The sequence below is a fragment of the Gobius niger genome (assembly GCF_951799975.1).
Source record: "Gobius niger genome assembly, chromosome: 14".
In the NCBI taxonomy this organism is placed as follows: Eukaryota; Metazoa; Chordata; class Actinopteri; order Gobiiformes; family Gobiidae; genus Gobius; species Gobius niger.
This window is the reverse complement of record NC_136865.1, coordinates 25,951,155-25,966,071: the sequence shown is the minus strand read 5'-3', so window position 1 is coordinate 25,966,071 and position 14,917 is coordinate 25,951,155. Positions and strand designations below refer to the sequence as shown.

Below are 14,917 nucleotides of genomic sequence, written 5' to 3'. Positions count from 1 at the left end.
GTAAATTTGACTCATTATTGCAGCTTGTGGTCAGAACAGTGGGTTGCTAAACGCCTCCTCGCCCAAACAGTGCTTGTGCGTGTGAAGGAGGGGCTTCCTCGGGGGGATTCTGAAAACATGTGGAGCCCTCCAGATGAGCGAGAGACTCAATTAGCCTGAGTAAATGTGCGGGCGCTCGGGTTTTAGCCCATTGCGTCATGCTGGTGCACCTTTTGTGGGGACGAGAGGAGATTAAAAGCAGGCTCTGATAAGCTTTGAAGGTGAATGAAGTAATGACATTGTATAATGAGTTCCCCCACTCATCTGTTGCTTCTTCTGTTTTACATTATAGGCTTTAGTCAATATCAAGGCTTTTTGAATTACTTTTTGGACTTTGCACCGGCGTTACGTTTTACAACTCAAAGTGATGCTGTATGTGTTAGAAAAATAGGTCAAAGTTTGCCTGCAAGTGCATTCAAAGATCATTTTCACAGGGAGTTCACATTATACAACAGTTAAAGCTGCCTGCTGGGGGAAAACAAAGGGGGAAATGATTGCTCTTTCACCTTCTACTCCTTTAACAAGAATTAATGATGTATTTTCTACCAAATAAAGATCCAGAGACATGGAGAGCTGCAAAGTGGTTCAACAGCCCATAAATACATAATTAATGGAAATAATGGAAAATGCTTAAGCTTCGAGTGCCGGTTTTTCACTTCCACTGGAAAATCTGCTTTAACGTATTAGTAATGAGTCACACAAATACATTTTTCAGTTTATATTTTGCCAAAAGAAACCTATATATTTTTGAAGCAGTAATATGTAACGCACACGTGTTAAATGTTTAAATCTGTAACGACTCATACAAATACAATTTTAAATTAACTTGCCCAAAAGAACTAAGAATGAGACACAACAATTGTTTCTTATCTTCATATGGACCGATTTAACCTCAGCTTTATTTGTGCCCGCCAGAAAACATCTAAAAACAGTACAATTGTGCATAACTTCAAATCATAACAACGCCGCCCAAGAAGTGACTTCCTGTTTCGATCCACCACGCCAAAATAAAAGCACACAGCTCGTCTCATTGATTAGTTCAGCAGGTACTTTCAACATTACAAGAATATAATTAAACAAAAGTGTTTTGTCTGTTAATAGTTCGACAGAAAGAAAGTTGAACTAATGAACTGCTGAGCTAATGAATAAGATAGTGCTTTTACTTTGGTGTGCAGGATCAAAACAGGAAGTCACTTTTTGGGCAGCGTTGTTGATGATGTTTCTGAGATGAATGTAGCAAGTGAATTCCTCAATTGTGAGATCAAAAAAGGCTGCCTTATCTTATCTTAAAATGCATGAGGGAACATCTCTATAACGTGGTCAAAAGCTCCTAAAAAGGATTTTATCATAATAGCATTTCCTATCTAATTCTCCTTTTATTTGCCCCATTCTGTCCCTCCCTTCATTGTTGCTCTTTCCAGTCTGCCGGCGCTGTGTCAGAAAGCGTCCCATTTGAAATTCAAGCCAGCCTCGAGGGAGCGTCAGTCAATGGGCTAAAAAGAAACGGCGAGAAACTCAAAAACAAGTCGCCTCTAAAAGTCACCGCGACTTTCTTCCCGTCTGCGTGTCTCGTCCCGTCATTTACAAGTTCCGCTCCCTTTTATTTTGCCCTATTCTCGTCTTCTTTTGCGAAGCGTTTGCGCCCCCCTCCGTGATGAAAGAAAGATGAGATGCAAGGTGCGGATGAATAGGCAGAATTTCAAGGGGGGGGGGGGATGCTCCTTTTCTGCGGCACGGTTGGTTGAGATGCGGCGTAAAGGAATGATTGAATTTGGAGAACAACAGTGGGTTTGCAGATGGGGAGCGTGAACATTTGTGGGGGTTTTTTGGCGGATCAAATGGAGCGGTTGCATGACCAGGATAATCAGGGTTAATTGAATACAGAGAGACGGGACGATTAGGGAGAGTGTGAGAGGAAGAGCAGATGCCGCGTGCGTACATTGAAAAGCTTTTGTGCTGATTAAACTAGTGCGCTTCAAAAACAAAACTTTAAATTAAAATACTGTACATATACCGGCAAACATGAAAACATTTAGTTTGAAAGGACATATATATGAAGGCGAGACACGGCAGGTGAAAGTATTGATTTTTAGCTTGTTTTCTCCCTTAAAGGGGCTAGACGCAATTTAGCCATTTTATACTCACTACTGCCACCTCAGGTCATACGTGTAACTGCACCTTCTATATTAAGCTCGTGCATGACGGCACTGAATTAAAGAGGGGGTATTATGCTTTTTTCAATCACATAGCACCAGTCTATCACACTACAATGATGACGAAACCTTCTGTTGGTCTGTAAATGCAGTAAATTAGAATAACTGCCTTGTATAAAATTGCTCTCTCAAAATGGCTGTAGTGAGTGTCTTGAAATAGGCCTCTGTCTCTTTAAGAACCTCTGACCCTTTCCGACACACCCCGTCCACACGCTGTCTGTGGCATCAGTGGGGAGGGGGTTCTGCTGAGGAGCAGTGGTTGGTTACTCGACTGGTGACGAAAGCTCGGAGGCGTCCCCAGGAGGTGGGGGCGTTCCTAGGAGGACTCAGGCAAACCTACCCCTAAAATGGCCGCCATCAGAGTTTTTACAGATTACTCAAAAATACGTGAATGTGCCAAGGCAACACTTCAGGCATGTTTTTAATGAGGGAATGACATAATAACATGATGTAAAGCTTGAAAAAGTCGATTTTGCACAACACCCCCCCCTTTAACACAGTTTTTAGTGACAGTGCAGGATTTTAGAGGCAGTTGTGGTGAACAGGTCTGGGCTCATTCTACACATTAGGACATTGTTGGAACATGTAGGGGGAGGAAAATACTTTATTTTAACATTTTTAAACTCCGTATAGTCCCTTTAATATCTTTGTCAGAGTATATAAATGACAAAACTTACCCCATACGGTGCTTATTTTATAACGTTTTGTCGCTAGCGAGGAAGTAGTACGATCCCGGAAGTAGCTACTACATCGCATAGAAAAGCCAGCTTTCCCTTGCACCAGGGTTGCCAGGTCAATTGGGCGTTTTTTTAAGCCATTCCGCAGGTGAAAAAAACTGTCTGCGTTTGTTGTTTTCAATGTAAAATTGGCTGATTGATCAAAATAACTATTTCGAATGACAAAATCTAAAATTTCAGCCGCTCCATACGTGCGGTTTTTCTGCGGTTTTTCAGATATTTTTGGGCGGGTTTGGCTGCCCAGATCTGGCAACCCTGCCTTGCACATTCATTCACAAATATTGACATATTTTACATCCATGTGTCCTGCGAAGGCTCCCTGAGATGACCCTATTATCCAAATATGGTCATTTCCTTTCTGCGAAACACCCGTTACTGAAGAGAGGGGAAATGTTTCGCGCACGGCAAAGCTTAGGTTTTTGTTTCACTCACAAAAATAAACACCAGACTCCACGGGCAAAGCTAACTGTGGGCTAGCGCCACTTAAACAGTATTTACAGCCAAGTTTGAGTGAAAGAAATTATTTCCATCGTGTAATTGGAAGTACAATATATCCTTCTCACCTTTGTCCTTTCTGTCAGTGTAGTATTTACTCTCACGGACAATTAATGAGTAAATAAACGCAACATGCTATGACACCTGCACTGGTGCTTATGGCCTCTAGGGGCATGAGTTACTTATTACTGCTTTAAATCAGTATTTTGCATCCTTTGCTACTTGTTTAAGCCATAAATAAATATGCATTCCTCTGATTTCAGAAAATTATTGAGGCATTGGCATCTTCAGAGCCAAGGGAGCAAAGGACTTTGGGAACGGCTAGCCTAGACTGTAAAAATTAGAAGAAAAAAAACACAGTAATCTCTGTGTGACGTGTACCGAAGTGCGGGCTGGCGTTGTAGGTGCCTGTGGAGTTCAACAGACTGAATATGTCGGATTAGAGAAACATACATGAATGTTTTGAATGATCTAGGCCCTGTAAAGTTACCAGATTGAGGTGATCATGTTCTGGGACAATGATGTTAAAGCTGCAGAGAAACAGGTGGCAAATCAATGAGGAGATTCATCAGCGTATAGCTGTGGCTTCACGCAGGTATGTGAAATGTAAACATATCTACTGCATGTAGAATGTGTGAATATGATATATTCCCGAATGAATTACAGATGCTGCTCCAGAGGATGTGTTGATTGGATTGCTACTTTCTCACATCTCACATGTGCAGTCATTCATTTTTTGTGCACCTGTGATTTCACCAAGAGTAGATCATTTGGTTAAGTATGTGGATTTGCCTTAAAAGTGGGAAACTTTCTTCTACTTTAAGCCAGTGTAGTGTATCTCCATTGTGTAATTGTTTGTGCAATATCCCTCTCTCCCTTTGTCTTTTCTGTCAGCGTAGTATTTACTCTCACAGACAATTAATGAGTAAAAAAACGCAACATGCTACGACACCTGCAGTGGCGCTTATGGCCTCTCGGGGCATGACTTACTTTGTACTGCTTTAATGCTCCCCCTAAACTGTACTTGAATGTAAAACTGAGGCCAAAACCGCTACTCCACGACTGTAGCTGTACCTCTATAAAAGTCTGCTGCCAAGTGGTCCCTTCACCTCAGTTTAAGAAGCCCTGATTCTGATCATTCTCTGTCCTCTGGGAGATAGCAGGACGTGCATGAGTGTGTATTGAGACTAAATGTGCTGGTGATAAAGGACATTAATCATGTGCAAGATATGCCGCGCGTGTAGAGTCCAGCGCTGTTCCCACTGTAATGTTGACGAATGGTGTTTGGAGCCGAGGGGAAGCCCTTTTTCATTATTACTGCATTAATTACAGCCACTTATAATGGACTGCATTGCTTTTATTATGCTATATATCAGTGGTTATCCGCTGTTATGGCGTCGGGACCCACAATCACCCTGGGATGACAAGGCGCGACCCAAATACGACTCAGACTTGTAATATATAATATTTCCTGAAAAATGGTTGTTTAATAAGCGTTGAATGAGATAGATGATGGACAGAGAACAGTCATTCTAACAGACTCAAGACTTTTTCTTGCACATGAATATTAGAAGAAATGTGTTGTGGTTTTCTGGAAAAGCTCACAAAGGTATTGACTGTCTTTTTTGTCCAGAATAGAGGTTTTAAAGATGAGGTTTAAACCAAATTTGAGGAATTTGTTAATTCTGAAGAGCCATTCAATGGAAAAGGGATTGTAGAACTCAAAACTCAAATTTGCATTTTGATGGAAATTACTAATACTTATCGTGGGTTTCATTTTGACCATTGAAATGCGAGTCGTTGGCCAATGAGACAAGATTTTCATGTGAACCAGCCTATCAGGTCCAATCAGGAGGGAGGGGGCGGAGCTTGATTATTTACTTTGAAAATTCTGTTCCAGCTCTCCTCATTTTGCAAACTAAGAAGCACTTTCTGTTTAAATAGGGGAGGAATGTGATTGTCCATCCATCCATGGTTCCTCCTGCAGGGGGTGGGTCCACAGAAGGACGGCCTCATGGTTCTAACTGGCCTGTTGGTCTCTCATGAGGGGCTTCTGAACCGCTCTTTGTCTGACCCGTCACCTAGGACCTGGTTGCCATGGGAGACGCCCCAGGATCATTCGGGTGCTCAAACCCCTCCGCCACGTTAAGGTAGCGGTTCCAGGAGGGGGAATGTGATTGTTTACTTTAAAATTTCACTTTATCTCTTCTCACTTCAAGGCAAAGCGAATACAAGTGCCTTACCAAGTTATTTTTTGTACATTATCCCATGCACTGTTTTCTTGTGTCTGCCTTAGTGCATTTGTGCAAAATTGCACAGTGACAGATAGAAATAGATCTCTTTTCGGAAATGAAATTGTATCCTGGCCCAATCCCTGTTCTTGTCCTTGTCCAGATCTCTTGGGTTAAGACCTGCTTTATCCTCATTGCTTCACTTTATAAACCAATAAAGCAGGTGCAGATTTAATGTAAAATGTTGTCAATTCTTGCGCCTCCGGTGATAACACTTGACCTCTGCGGTTCTTAAGGCCGTGAACGCACTCAAAGTAATGACAGTCCCGTTGAAGTGTGTTGGTTTGGCCAAAGAGAGGCTCGAGCGCCGTATATTTCCTTATTAACACTTGTTTCAGGTGAAAGCCTGTGTTCTGCACATCGCTGCATAATGTACAGGTGCTGTGACCAATGCGCTGAATGCATTTGCATATCTTAAGCCGAAGTGTAAATTGGATGGAAAGCGCTTCTATATGTTTGGATATTAATACTTGCCCCTGATTCTTTTTATTGCTGTTTCATCTACACAAAGAAACATGTAGATCCTGCTTTAGTTTTACGAGGAACACACTGCTTATTGTTAAAATTATATGGAAGAAATAACTCATTAAAGTCTGCTGAAGTTGGTGGACAATGCGTGGGTTATTACTATATCAAAGCTTATGGAAATCGACTGATAATGTATAACAGCATGGATAAAGAACATGTTTAAGGCGATCATGCATTCAAAAACACGCACAGACACACGGTTGTTAAGGATTTATCCCTCATACAGACACTATAGTGATTAATTACAACAGCACATGCACATTGAGCCGTGTGTAAAACATAAATGTACGTGTTATGATTTATTTATGTTCTGTAACGAGCAGCTTGAGGTGCTGTTGAAATGTAGCAGGAAGCGTTTCCTCTGTTAATGCTGTTAATTGTATAATATTGCTAGTTGTATGATTAATAATGTACTTTCAATGGATGCCAGTCTCAGGACGCCTGTGATGATTAGTTGTCAGGTTAAGCCCAGTTAAGGAAAAAACTACTGGAAAATTAAGCAGACCACCATTTACAAGCAATAAGGGAAAGAAAAAGGATCTCTCTGCTGATGAGAAAAGGTGAAATAGTTGAATGCCTTTGACTAGTAATGAAAACCTTTGGTATTTCATGAAAGATTAAGCAAAATCATCGTACTGTTTAGAGATTTGTGGCTGAGCACACACGGGTTTGTGCAGATAATGGCACAATGAGGACGGTTTCTGCCAGACAAATACAACAGAATAAGAGAACAGCTGCTAAAAAACAGCAAACGGGTATTTGAAGCTGTTGTTTTTGAGTTTATTATATTCATTTTGGAAAAAAAAATACTGTTATCATTGGGAGGTTTTTTCAATCACATTCAAATGATCCTCTAACTGTTAAAGACTTGTCAATTATGCTGACTAGATTAAATGGATTTACTTCAAGGTTTACTTCAAACGGTTATTACCGTGGACCTGCAACACAATACACGCTTGATCTGAACATTCTTCTTATGTGTACTCGTGATGTGATGTTCATGACCGGCGTTTTGGAATGGCTGTTAAAGGTGAACGGCTTGAACTTGATCACAATTGTGAAAAGAGTTGGATCTCTTTTTCAGTCAGTTTTACACAGAACTCTCTGAACAAACACAAGAATCAGCCCAACAACGGCGCAGGCAACATAAGTCACAGCTAAATCCACTCAAGATGTGCGTCTACTTTGTGAACATGACTAGCATAAGGTTAATATGAATAATAAAAAGTTTCAAATAAACTTTTGATTAAGCAGGTAAATCCATCAGTTGTCTTTGATGGATACATTTTTAAACATTAAAATTTCAGTCAAGGCTGCAGCTAATTTCTTTTAGACCATAGTTTTTCTATTTCTGACTAATGTACGCCATAACAAATGCTTGAGCAATGTCTTTGAGTAGGTTATGCCTCTAAGGAAAAATTATCTGTTCAAAGAAATGTATATCTAATGCAGTTTGAATCCGATTTAATAAGTTTTAATGGCTTTTAAGACCTTGGCTTTGGCATAATTCATTTAATCTAGACCAGGGGTCACCAACGTGGTGCCCGCGGGCACCCAGGGGCCCTTTGGGGCATGTCCAGTAGCCCTTGGGACTTTTTCTAAAGTGTAAAACACTTCATTTTCTTGAATCTAATTCTTAAAATTACAGGTATTTCGGTTCTTGTGACTTGGTATGAGTTTAAAATAAAGCTATTTTAATATAATATGGGGTCAATATCCTATAAGTGAACAGTGTACGTTTAAGTCTTTAGGATTTGTTTTTAACTGGTAGCCCTCGAACAACTTAATGCTCTTAAAGTAGCCCTCAGCTGAAATACGGTTGGTGACCCCTGATCTAGACTGTCATGCTTTTTAATGCCCTGCGGAAACTCTTTTGAAAAACACTTTTCAGCCCTCAGACAGAGTTGTCTCTTTGCCCTGACAGATAGTTGAGTGTATTACATTGAATCAGATAGTTACGCTGCAGTAAACAATAAACATCTGTGTAAAGAAGTCGTCATAGTGATGTCAAACAATTATTTGTTTCATCAGATTAATACCACTTTGGAAATTTGATTAATCATGATCAATTACAGTTTATGTTTTATTCAATCATTTTACTTGTTAATAGACGGAGTTAAAGAAGAAGTGACTTGTTTACCTTAATAAATCCTTTTCGTTGTCCCTCTGGGTGCAATACAAGTGTTAATGGTGCAACTTTCCCTGCACTGGGTCGGAGGTACCAATACACACAAATAGAATCACGGAGAAGAAGCTAACAGGCTAACGGGCAAAGCTAGCGCAACTTTAGCAGTGTTTACAGCCAAGTTTGAGTGAAAAAATGTGTAATTGGGTTGTGGCACAATGTACAATATCCCTCACTCCCTTTATCATTACTGTCAGCATATTTACTCTCATGGACAATTAATGAGTAAAAAAAAAAAAAACACGCTACAACACCTGCAGTGGCGCTTATGGCCTCTAGGGGCATGAATCACTTTGTTCTGCTTTACAACACGCTCTCATTAACAAACGAATACCTATTCCATAAATCTATGTGAAAAGCCCTGAAGCGGCTCCTAAGACCATCTTCTCCTGCTCCAGTTACAGGAGTTTGTTTGGTCAAAATATGTGATTGATCCATCATTAAAACATTAATACATTTTGAATAATAGTGATTTCAAGCTTTAACTTTGTCAGCCCTGGCTCATTTCCTGTTTATTCCTATTTATTTCCTTACCCTAATATACCCTAATATGGCTTTAAACATGTGAAAATTGCCAAGAAAAAGTACATTGGAAAGTCTATCGGGAATATTCCTCGTCCCAACTCAATAGTATTTGTATAACAGAGGCGTAAAGTACTTTTGAACTCTTCTTATGTGGCATCTTCTTATGTTTCTCCACAGTTTGACCATGGAAGTGACGCGAGGTAGACATTTCGGGAAAAAAAAGATTACTTTCAAATCCCCCAAAACTTTGTCTTCTTCCCTTTGTCTGCCGCACCATACGGAGCTTATCCCCACCTCAGCGGCGCGACTCGTGTTTGGATTCCCCCTCCTGTCTCCTCTGCTGCAGTCCTAATCTCCTCAGTACATGACAGTAATACAGAGAGTGATACGGGCCCCCTGCCTTTGCTTTGACACTTATCACTGTGCTTCTTAAAGCAGGCGGCTGGCACCCATGATGACAAATAAGGATGACAAGTGTGGCCTATTTTGCAGCTATCCATACTCTCTCTCTCTCTCTCTCTGTGTCCTCTGAATTCGGGATGGGAGTCGCTCACTGAAGCGTGGCGCTGCTAATATATTTCAGAGAACGTTTGACGCCGGCATCAGGCGGGAAAGTGACGTTGAGTCTGGGACTTTGTTGGGTGAGGAGAAAAGAGGGGAGAAATACAGACTCATTTCGACTTTATGACAAAAAACTTACGTATAGCTGGGTTTGTCTTTGCAGTGTCATGCTCTATGTGCCACACTGGGGTCCTGAGTCACGTGCAGATGGTCCTCAATTGTTCACGAATGACCTCGCACCTTTAGCAATCATTTGCTCGCTCCGGCAAGAAATGGATTTTAACACGCATTGTAATGGGGGAGAAGGGTGAATGGGTGAGTCTTTTTTGGTGCAATACCAGCGCAATGTCCTCCAAATCGAGGCAAAATGGGTTGCAATGTGCAGAGCAGGAGGGACATTACAACTATCGGACACTACATCTAACCATTCTCGACTGAAATCGGGAAAAGAAATCGCTTTTAACAGTTTTGCAGACTGCTCTTGCTCCACCGTGTAAGTTTTCATGTTATGTCAGTCTAGTATTGATAAAATATGAGCGTCATTGTAAAGTGGATTAGCTTGCCAAGCCTACAGCAGCAAAGTGCACTTCTGAAATCTGAAAGTGACGGCTTCTTCTCTCTTATGACCTGCGACCTCTCAAGCTTAAGCCCTCTGTGCCCGTGTGATACTGTTAAGGCCAGTCTGTAGGCCTAAGTTGTAGATTTAACATGAGATGTGCAGGTAGTGGCTGACAGACGCCCGAGGAAATGGCCTCTTACCGCAGGGGTTGCACTTATAGAAGGTAAATGTGCCAGATATTCCAGCGACTGAAACGGCTTTTTTGTGACGATCCAGCAACAAAGGCTCAAGAAAACTCTTGGCAAACGACTAGACGGATGGTCAATGAGCCTTGCCTTAGCAGGGGCAGTTCTATAGCTGTTTTTTGGCTGAATTACAGGAGGGGCTGGCCCTGTGCTGCTAGTTTCCATGGGAGGGTTATTCCAATCCGGAAATCCTTCAGAACTACTACCCCGTCTTTAAGGGCCTGCATTTGGGTATTATGAGGTTAATCTATTTTGGGATAAATTTGGAGCAGAATACAAGTAAGAAGCTCCTTTTTTCTGTTTTGAACACCTCAATTCATTGTGAAGTCATAGTGACTGGGTTTGGAGGATGTTCGAAGGACCTTGGATTTTTTCTCTTTGATTAGAGCCCCCCCAGTTTGAAAAGCTTGAGAACCACTGCCATAAGAACAGCTTTAGAAAATAGTAATCAATAAAATACGGATAGTGTAAAATTGTCTGTTTTTGATGGCGTTCTGCTGTTGCTGATATTTTCGGTTTCGAGAAAGCCCCTTCTTGATCTCGAAGTCTGTGAAGTCCGTTAAACTTCCCTTTTCGCTCAGAGTCGGTCTTTGAAGAATAGATGAATGAGTAAGTGGGTTCTGTGTTCGCCGGTGACCCGCGGTTTATTGAAAAATGAACGTGCCAGCTCTAATGGGCTCTGGTAGCAGCCTTGTTCTTTATAACCCCATACATAATAATAGATTTTTAAGCACTTGATTATCAGAAGGCGGACAGGCTCTGGACCGCTCACAAAGCCCCATTCTTCATCTGTCTCGCCGTCACGGCTTTGAAAAATGCTGCTAATGCTTTTAATGTAAACGCCACAATAAATACAGAGCAGTTTGGCACATTCGTGGAATTGATGATGTTCCTATGATGACAGCGGTGAGGTGCTCCAACAGTGTGCTGTGCTTGGGCTTCTTCAGGTGTGCAGTTTTACTCTTCATTCATTCTAATAAGAGGAAATGTCTTTAGTTTCTGGTTTAGACATGATTCACACCCAGTCTAGACATCATTTTTGCCAAATTTAGGTCCATTTCAGACCATTTTTAGACGGGGTTTGGTAATATTTGAGCTTGATGTTGAAGGAGGTACTTGGAAGGTCAGAAGTTTATTCAGTACTTGCTGTGAAAAGGTTGAAGTAATGAGCCTGTGTTTTAATGGTTCTACATGACACTAAATGACTTCAAGTTTTCCTTATTAAATACTCTTAGAACCTAGAATTGCGTTATACTGTATGTACTGTATGCATGTTTGACTCCCACATATTTAGTTTATCTCCCTAAAGATGAAAACACAACAAAAATGCGCCGAAAAGCTGAGAAAAGCGATGATAAAGATTAGTTTAGATCAGGTTTGTGAGTCTTAGCTTTCAAATGAGGTTTTACACTGGCCTGCAGACTCCAGTGGAGAAGCTTTAAGATTTGGGTAAAGCTGAACTGGGGAAAATGTGCTCAGTTAAAGGGGTAAGAGGTTAATATCTAAGTCCGGGCCAGAATCATTCAGCTTTGAACCCAAAAAAACCATACAATGATAGGCAATTTTGACAATTTTTATGCACAAAATGCCTTATTTTTTACATGAAAACATAAAATGACAGAAAACTTGCAATACATTTTTTTCCTCACATTGATATAAGAAATGTTCAGCAAAAGTCTCAAACTGACATCTAAAAAAAAAAAAAAAATGTCCGTATTCACCTGCCATGTCTCACCTTAATTCATTAGTTAAGTGAGACTAACACTTAATAACTACTTAACTACTACAGTCACTACTTCACATACCTCACTCATTCATTGTTAAGTTGATGAATTGTTCATGATGAATTAAGTGTTAACTCATCATTTATTGAGGCTAAAAAAGGTGCAGTTATTATAAAGTTTTACCAGGCTTTTTAATGAAGTAATCTTTACATGTTTAACCCAAAGAACAGGCCCCTTTCTACACTCCACACTTTATATTTCACCAGCTGAGGTCCTGATGGAGTGTCCATGTCTCCAGCACATGCTTCTCCACATGTTTCCAGTCCAAGTCCAGCCAAACTCACCTCACATTAATTTAGATTCGTCCATCGTCTTCACTGCAAAGTCTTGGCATTAGCAAGTCCCTCCGGTCCGTTTGACATTTGAAATTAGGACAAAACACTATAAGATGCGGCTGTAGTGTTCAACAAAGCCATACAAGGTGTTCAAAGTTTTAATATGTGTAAAAGGGTTAGGGTTAGAGTCAAATCTGCCTTTGACATGGCTGTTCTTACCACATGAAACAGAGCTTGAGTTTGAGATGGCTTTACTCTATGTGGACCCTAATTCAGATATCACCCCCCGTCCCGAGTGAGCTGCCCCCGTTTGGCGACCTCCGCTCTCCTCCGAGGTCGTATCCATTCTTTCCCCATTACGGCACAATCTGTGACAAATGGTCTGTCTGCGACTCCGCACAGGCCCGGGCCCCAGCCAGACGAGATACTGTACTCTGCACCGGCGAGGAGTCCATTCTGCTGGAAAGTTGTAGTTGTTTCAGAGTTAGAAGTAGCTTCTCTTGAATTGCATGCGTGTTTTTGCATGTGGTTTGTTTTCGATGGAGTTTTGATTCCAGTGAGTCTGTTTCTAAATCAGAACACAGATGTATCCGTGCAAATGTTGAAACACAAAGACCGATGCCACAGAAAATAACCATTACAAACTCAGTGGAATAAAGTTTGTAGTTTGTCCTGTAAATCAGTGTTTCCCAACCTGGGGATACCTAAGCACTCAGCAGAGGGTACTTGGAATGATTCAGAAAACTGTGTGTGAAACTGAATAGAATTTCAATATTAATTTAACCTCTTAACCCCCACCTGAACCGAACGCATTTTCTCCAGCTTGGCTTTCCCCAAATCTAAAAGCTTCTTGAAAGATGTTTCAAAATAGTAACAAAGACAAGACGAAAACGAGGATGAAAATGCAACAAAAGAGCGAGAAAAAAAATGTGATGAAAACACAACAAAAAAACTAAAAAAAGAAAAGTGACAAAAATGTGATGAAAGTAGTGGTGAGTTAATTAGATGTCTGTAATTAATTAATCGCAATTAATCGTATTATTAATGTAATTTGCACCTAAATTATTGAGTGATGAGATAGAAACATGAGTTCAACAACAATGTATCAAAGTGCCATTTCTTACACTGACTAGGATTAGGGTTATTGTGGCTCAGAGTGGGCGTGGCTGGAGCGTTTGTTTGAGGCTAACGCTAACATTAGCATCAAGGACGTCTCTGTGTTTGTCCTAACATGTTTTACATTGAGATGGTGTTTTAGACTTGAGTAACTTCGGTGGAAGGAGAACTCTTTTATGCACAACCTGCACACAGCAGTACAGCTGTCTATCGTCCCATCAGTCCCCAACGGGACAAGTGAAGCGTCTCCGTCCCTTTCTTTGTAATTAATTAATTGAAATTAACGCGTTAAAGTCCCACTCCTAAACAAAAGATGAGTTTTGTAGGACTTACAATAAAAACTATTAGGCATTACACTGGTTTATTGGCTGTGTCCTAATGCATTTGGGTAAAGAAAAAGCACTTGGTTAAGGCGCGGGTTAAGAGGTTAAAAGCAAAGTTAGTTTTAATTATGTTTCTCAGTGCAAGGTTAGTGTTTTAGCTTCACTTTAAACACAACGCTGCATTACATACTGAATAACCTTCATTTAGTTTGTCACTTTGTAATAATGTTAGCAAGAAGAAGATCGGGCCAAAAAAGTTCCAGACCCATGTTCGCACATAATCTTTAGCATCTCACAGCAAGAAGGTCCTGGGTTCAATTCCAAGGACTGGGTCAGGTCTTTCTGCGTGGAGTTTCCATGTTTCATTGTTTTAATTGTGTTGTTAGACGTTATACAGATGAATATTCATGAATTTTAGCACTTCATGAACTGTGATGCATAGAGAGTATCTTGAGGGCACATGTTGTTTCATTCCAGTCGTCTCCGTACTAAGGAAGTGCGTACGTCTCCGCAGTTTAGTGGAGTAAACAGCTCGAAGCATCAAGATACAGCATGAAATCTACGAAGCAAAAACCCTTGGACTTACGACGTTGACAGCTACATGGGTTTTACCTCCGCTCGTACACGAAAGCCCCGCGCTCGCCGCTGTATCCTGTCCAACCCGCGCCTAAAAACCCGCACGTCTCTTTTTTTTTCCCCGGACCGCAGCAGCCGTGGCGTGTCTCGCCCCATACGGCGCGTTTTGTCGGTCTGCCGCCGTTTGATTGGCGTCCGCTGCTGAGTTTGCCAGAAGTGCCAGCGCGCGCAGCTGCTCTGATATTTGCATAAAAAAACTGAAAGGTCTCCACATTCTCCCGCTGCGCTCCATCCACCGAGCCCCAAAGAGAACGCAGCGTGTTTCAGAAAGAGTAAACCAACGGTGTGAAAAGTGGGATTGTTTCGGCTCTAGAGACTCGGAGACTCCAGGCCTTTGACACTTTTTTTCTTTCTTTCCTTGATTTCTAACTCTGCATGAATCTTAAGCAAACGCAATGCTCAATG

At 41.1% G+C, this 14,917-nt stretch overlaps 1 protein-coding gene across 2 annotated transcripts in view; it reads left to right on the top strand.

The window, feature by feature from the left end:
* pvrl2l (PVR cell adhesion molecule related 2 like) overlaps positions 1-14,917 on the top strand; it is a 640,829-nt gene that overhangs the window by 399,842 nt on the left and 226,070 nt on the right. The window lies entirely within an intron of this gene.